Source organism: Galleria mellonella, unplaced genomic scaffold (assembly GCF_026898425.1).
Source record: "Galleria mellonella isolate WM207_F2 unplaced genomic scaffold, CSIRO_AGI_GalMel_v1 utg74, whole genome shotgun sequence".
Lineage (NCBI taxonomy): Eukaryota > Metazoa > Arthropoda > Insecta > Lepidoptera > Pyralidae > Galleria > Galleria mellonella.
This window is the reverse complement of record NW_026442147.1, coordinates 2,683,003-2,689,002: the sequence shown is the minus strand read 5'-3', so window position 1 is coordinate 2,689,002 and position 6,000 is coordinate 2,683,003. Positions and strand designations below refer to the sequence as shown.

The following is a 6,000-nucleotide window of genomic DNA, read 5'->3' as shown; positions in this document are numbered from 1 at the left end:
TATTAGCTTTTTGAAGTTGATTGAAAATGTATGCATCCGAACTTGTACACGTAAAAATGGCGGGAAACGTCCCGCAAAGCCTTCTAAGGCTTTAGTAGCGGGCGCACAGGGCGGCGTCGCAATCGCGACTATATACGCGCTATCGTTCAGCGTGCGCACATCGGCGGTACCGTTAGACAGAGAGAGCGAAATGACGCCTTACGTGCGAGCAGAGCGGCGACACTGCGCCCGCGCCATCCGGAAGCCTCGCTGAAACTGGACCGTTTTCTTTTCTTGTTATTATTGAGATCGGCTCTCAAGTTCTGTTGTTGTCGCGCGGCGCGCCGCTCGCGCTGATAACGCGATGCCACGGCGACCTGCGCACGCGCACCGCGTAACGCTCCGCAGCTTTAAGCTCGCGCGGACATTGTAAAAAGTACTCACCCCCGTAAAGTGATGGAATGGATATTTCTATGGACCAGTGCTTATTGTCAGTAACAGAACAGGAACGACTATTTGTATTGTGTGATTTTTTCTTGGGTTTTAATATCGTATTTGGATATTGATAAGTGCTTGTACGAAAGTGAAAACGATATTCTGTGCTGATATTGTAACGAATTTGAGTTTATAAAAGGATACTTTTTAATGGACAATTGTAAATTGATCTGTGAGATAATACAATAAATTGATGAGATTTGGGCAGTTGGGATCAACTGAAGATTTTCTTCGTTTGCGTCGATACTGGTAGGTGATACATTTTCTATTTCAAAATTATAGTAACCTCGTAATGACAATAATACTATTTTTTATAAACGAATAAAAAATGCAGGATTATATTGATTATTTGTACAAAATTTGTGTTAAAATATTAAAATGTGCTCCACTTTTAGTTTATGAACTAATTAAGAGTCGTTTTGTCTGAGTAAAATTAATTATAATGATTAACTCAAATTCTTTATAATTATCAACATAAACCTTATTTTTATTAAATTAAATAAACGGCAATATTTTTATATTACTACGTTGTCAAACCAATTAAAAATTAAATAATAATTTAAACCAATTATTTCTGATCAATCGTAAATATACGCAAGAAATTAATATAACGTGTTAAAAATAGCCAGCGATTCATTTAAGTGCATTTTTATATAACAGTTCATTACATTAAATAAAATCACGTTTTATATTAACTACTTTATTAAAAACAACGATTTATTAACGATATATTTACAGCTTATCTTTTATTTATAAAATATATATTAGTTGATTCTACTATTATGTAAAAAAAAAATCTAAACACAATCCAATAATTAAGATCTAAACAAATATTTATAAGAAAAATGAATTATTTTTTTATTTATAAGGAAAGCAATATATTTATATCGTTACTTAACCTGTAGTAATACTTTAGGTAGTACATATGTGATATGTATATTAATTATATCCGTAGGTAGGTAATAAATACAAGATACGACTTAATTTAGATGTTACTAAAATAACACTGTTAAATTGTAATTAAATTTTATATTATTTCTTAAATTTATTATTTTTAATTCCCTATAATTATATCAGATACCTCAAATTAAATTTTTTATTGTTATACGAGTCATTATCCAGAATATACAAATAATAGATGATTTACAATAGTTCACTTTTTAAATTGTTCTAACAGAAAATCAAGCTTAGAATCTCATTTACGCAAACCAGAGTTCCTACTACTAAACTATGCTACTAAAGTCTATACTACTAGAGTCTAATTAGAGTATTAGAACTATAATTACAATATCTTCATTCGGAAAATTGCACTCCACATTAACAAATTATCGTTAACTGAGAATTTTCCGACGGCACATGATTTTTTAATCAAAAACCCTATATGAATAAAAAACACCAAAATAAAAGTGAAGGGCACAGTTTCACTAGTGTTTTCCTTCATTTTACAAAGTGATTAAGTGTAAAATTAAAAAAAAACATATCCGACCTAGTTAACCAGAAAGTGAGTTACGGTGAGGCGGCGCGCGCCGCCCGCCGTCGCGTTCTTTTTTGTTTGTCTCTATTGTGCCCAAACAGCGGTATACCGGGATGCAATTCTCAGTTAATAACCTTTTATAATGTTTGTTGATTATATCTAATAATATTAAATTTTGTCAAAAAACTAAGCTAGCTAAAAATTTACAGAAATTAATTGACGTACAACCTAGGCACACATGCAAATATGTTTATTTATTAGGTATTTGTAAAAGATTAATTCTTTAATAGCTATTATTTTTTTAACAAACGCATTTATTTAAAAATAAAAAGCTTGACAGACTTGACTATAGAAAAAAATATTTTTAGACATTGTAAATTATTTTTCCATAAATCAGCTGACATTTAATGATTATTAGAAAAGTAATATTAAATTATTTGTAACACATATTAGTTATGGTTCTTTTATGTTTGTAAATTATTATTGATTCTTTTTTTTTTTTTTTTTTTTTTTTTTTTTTTTTTTTTTTACCTATTGATATTGATGATCAAGCTGACGGCCCACCTGATGGAAAGTGGTACTGGAAGAGAACTGGACATGCAGAGTTAAGCTCTTTATTTGTACATTTGACTTCTACTGTCACGTTTCTATATGTTTTGTTAATGTTTACAATGAAGTGTAAATAAATATTAAATTTTGTTAATATAAAATTAAAATAATTATTTATTACTATTTGTGTAAAATACAACAATTTAATATACTCGTATTTAGTAAGGAAAATTAACCTCTTAACTAATGTATTTTAGGATACGCGATATCATTAATATTTTGGAATTTCTTTTTATATAAAATATTAAAATAAATATTTTTTTTACCGGATTACTTAATCATACTTCTTTAATATATTATCTGTAATTGTAACATAAAGTTTTGTAGGTATGTAAAATAAAAAAAAATACAAATCAAATTCCTTTTATTATTAAAAAATATTATAAATTTGAAAGTAAGTTTGTTTGTTTGTTTGTTATCTCTTAGCACCGTAACCATTAAACAATTATTATGAAATTTGGTATACACGTACTATACGAGATAAATAACATAATCGCTATAATAGATAGCAAATATATATTTCTGACTTTAATATCAAATGTAATAGAATTTATTTGATTCCAGCTGTAGTGGTAAATAAATTATGTCAATAAAAATATCTTATACATTAATAGTTATTAATACAAATATTTCAATATTATATATGATATTAAAATATCAATATTTACTAGTGTATACTATGATATTTGTACTACCTACGACATACATAGTAAGTTCATAAAATTCCCGTTCTGCATGAATGTCGATACCTACATAATATTTCCTAGAACACAAACAGGTAAAATTAAAATTATAGAATAATTTTACTGAACTTCAGTCATAATTAAAACAATAATTCTATATAATACCGCATTGTCTGCAGTAATATTCTTAATCCTTTTTATAAAAGTGAAAGTGAGTTTATTAGTTTGTCTGTTTATTACCTGTTAGTCCCTTAACAGCTTAACCAATCATCATGAAGTTTTGTATACACATGCTATGTGGGATATATTCACATACACATATTCGCATACGCGGACAAAGTCGCAGGTAAAAACTAGTACGTGATAAAGCAATGAACTGAACAGAGACATCTGAAATACGAAAAGAAAGTTTTAATTACAGTAGTAGTAAGTGCCTACTCGGCGAAACGTTTTGTAAAAATTATCGTTTTCAAATTAACATTTAAAATCCAACCGCAATTTACATACAAAATCTTATCTCTGTAATATTCTGTGTCAATTTATACCGATTTTAAATTCAATAGTCTCGTCTTAAATTTTCTCATTATTTACCATTATATATTATCGTGTATCGCTGCAAAAACCATGATTGAAACTGGGCCGCCGATTTTAATATGTGACCAGACAGAAAATGCGTTACCCACAATATATCGGCTCCTTAAAAGACAACCTAAATCACACGGCCACTAAAAAAAGGTAAAAACATATAAAAATAATTGCTGCAACCGAGTTCGCGCAACTGTTCTTATCTTACCCTTACATCATTCGAATAAATGAAGGTATAAAATCCGATGTTTACTTAAATGTACAATTGTATAGATGTGAGAGAAACTTTTTTTTTTATCTAAAATGTATTTTTTTGTCGGTACAAAATAATATTGACTTGAATATAATTATATTTCGCATGTAAATATTCATCGATGGATCAATTCGATACAGGATCGGAAGCGGACGCATTACGAATAAGCTCATATGTTCATTTACTATAATTATATATTAATGTACAATATGATAGTCTCGTTAATGTATATTGAAGTAAAATATTAAAGATACAAATACCAACTGCCCATTTGGTGACTTTGTCGCTTCATTTCTTACAACTTTATTGTCTACACACAAATTCGTGTACAGAATGAAATTACTTTTATTGGCAACATTAAAAACAGATTATCGCAACTTATTTAAGTGTACAACTTTTTTTTACTTGCAATACAAATTTCATCGAGACCACATTAGTTCGAGCTCGTTCTTCTCGAAAGTCGATCACGTCCAATTCTTGTTATTTCACACCGACCGCAGGTGAAGATTGCGTTCTTGGTGCATGAAAAAACGGACAACTGAAACGCTGTGTCATCTTTGAAAAGTGAAAAAAAAATAATTAGGCAATTTTACTTTCACTTCAAACTATGCCACAGTTATAGTTAGGTAAGAGACAGTATATACCACCAATTTAATATGACCAAGTAGCGACGTACCGGTTTTAATAATTTACATAGACACTTCAATGGAATTTTCACATGTTCAATCCGATGATAAGTATGTTGGAAATCTTGTTAACTGGTTCATGCAACGGTCGTAAATAATTTGTCACATAAATAACTACATAATTCCCAATAGAGGTGTATCTCGTAATATCAATTATATATTTTTATAAGTGTTATATAGAAATAGGCTACATACTTATCAACTAGTCTTTTCCATACTCATAAAAATATAATTAAGCCTCTTCAAGTTAGTTTTCCAATAACCGCTCGGTAATAAATTATGAAATATCTGAGAGATTAAAAATAATTGTAAATGAAAATTAGTTATATAATTATGTTCTTTTGAATAATGTTTTAAGCAAATGTTTACTTTAATAAGTAAATGTACTATTGAGTTGCTTGAAATGTTGAAATTGCCGTATTTTAGTCTTAATAATTTATATTTAAATGGTCATATATTAATATTAACAATATCATATATTAGGATTTGTTGCTTCGTTGGTCAGTGTGCTTAAGTTTTTATGTCGAGTTTTCCTGTGTTGATATATACTGCTTTATTTAAACTTAATTAATAACTTAATTACTAACTAATAACTTTATTTATATTTAATTACTAACTGTGTGCCGTAGCTTTGCTCACATGTATACAACCTACCCGTATACCAAATTTCATCAATATATGTTCAGTCATTTTAACGTAATGGAGTAACAAACATAATAACGTCCAAACATCCAAATATCTTTAAAAAATTTTACGTTTATAATATCTATTAGATATATAATTTTGTATTTATTTTTGTTGTAACTGTAGTTATAAAAGATAGCAAAAGTTTTGTCACTAGTTTTTTAAATATAACTTGAAAATAATATTGAACGCATTTCAATAGTTTCACATACTGATTAATTGATCTTGTTCTGATCCTGTACATTTCATAGTATATAATATAAAATGTAGATATACACATCGTAATATATCTTTTGTATTTTTTTTTCTTATTTCACTCGCATACTTAACATAAGGTATAACAAAACGTTTGGTATGTGTACATATATAATTAATTTTAGTCAGCCTGCTAGTGCCTTAGGCTGATTAATAGCAAGCTGTAGGTGAAACTACTGCTGTTGTTTCTTCTGAGGTAACAACTTCTCGCCGACGTGTCCAGTATAAATTTATGGTCGTTACAATTATTGAATTTTTTAATATTAATATAATTAATGCAACAATAATTACGTAAAG

At 28.6% G+C, this 6,000-nt stretch overlaps 1 protein-coding gene across 1 annotated transcript in view; it reads left to right on the top strand.

The window, feature by feature from the left end:
• The first annotated feature begins 276 nt into the window (after nucleotides 1-276).
• Nucleotides 277-6,000, top strand: part of LOC113516301 (transcription factor hamlet-like) — a 148,268-nt gene continuing 142,544 nt past the window's right edge. The window contains exon 1 of the mRNA XM_031909004.2: nucleotides 277-723. The gene's annotated coding sequence lies outside the window, so the exon portion shown is untranslated. The remainder of the gene's footprint in view (nucleotides 724-6,000) is intronic.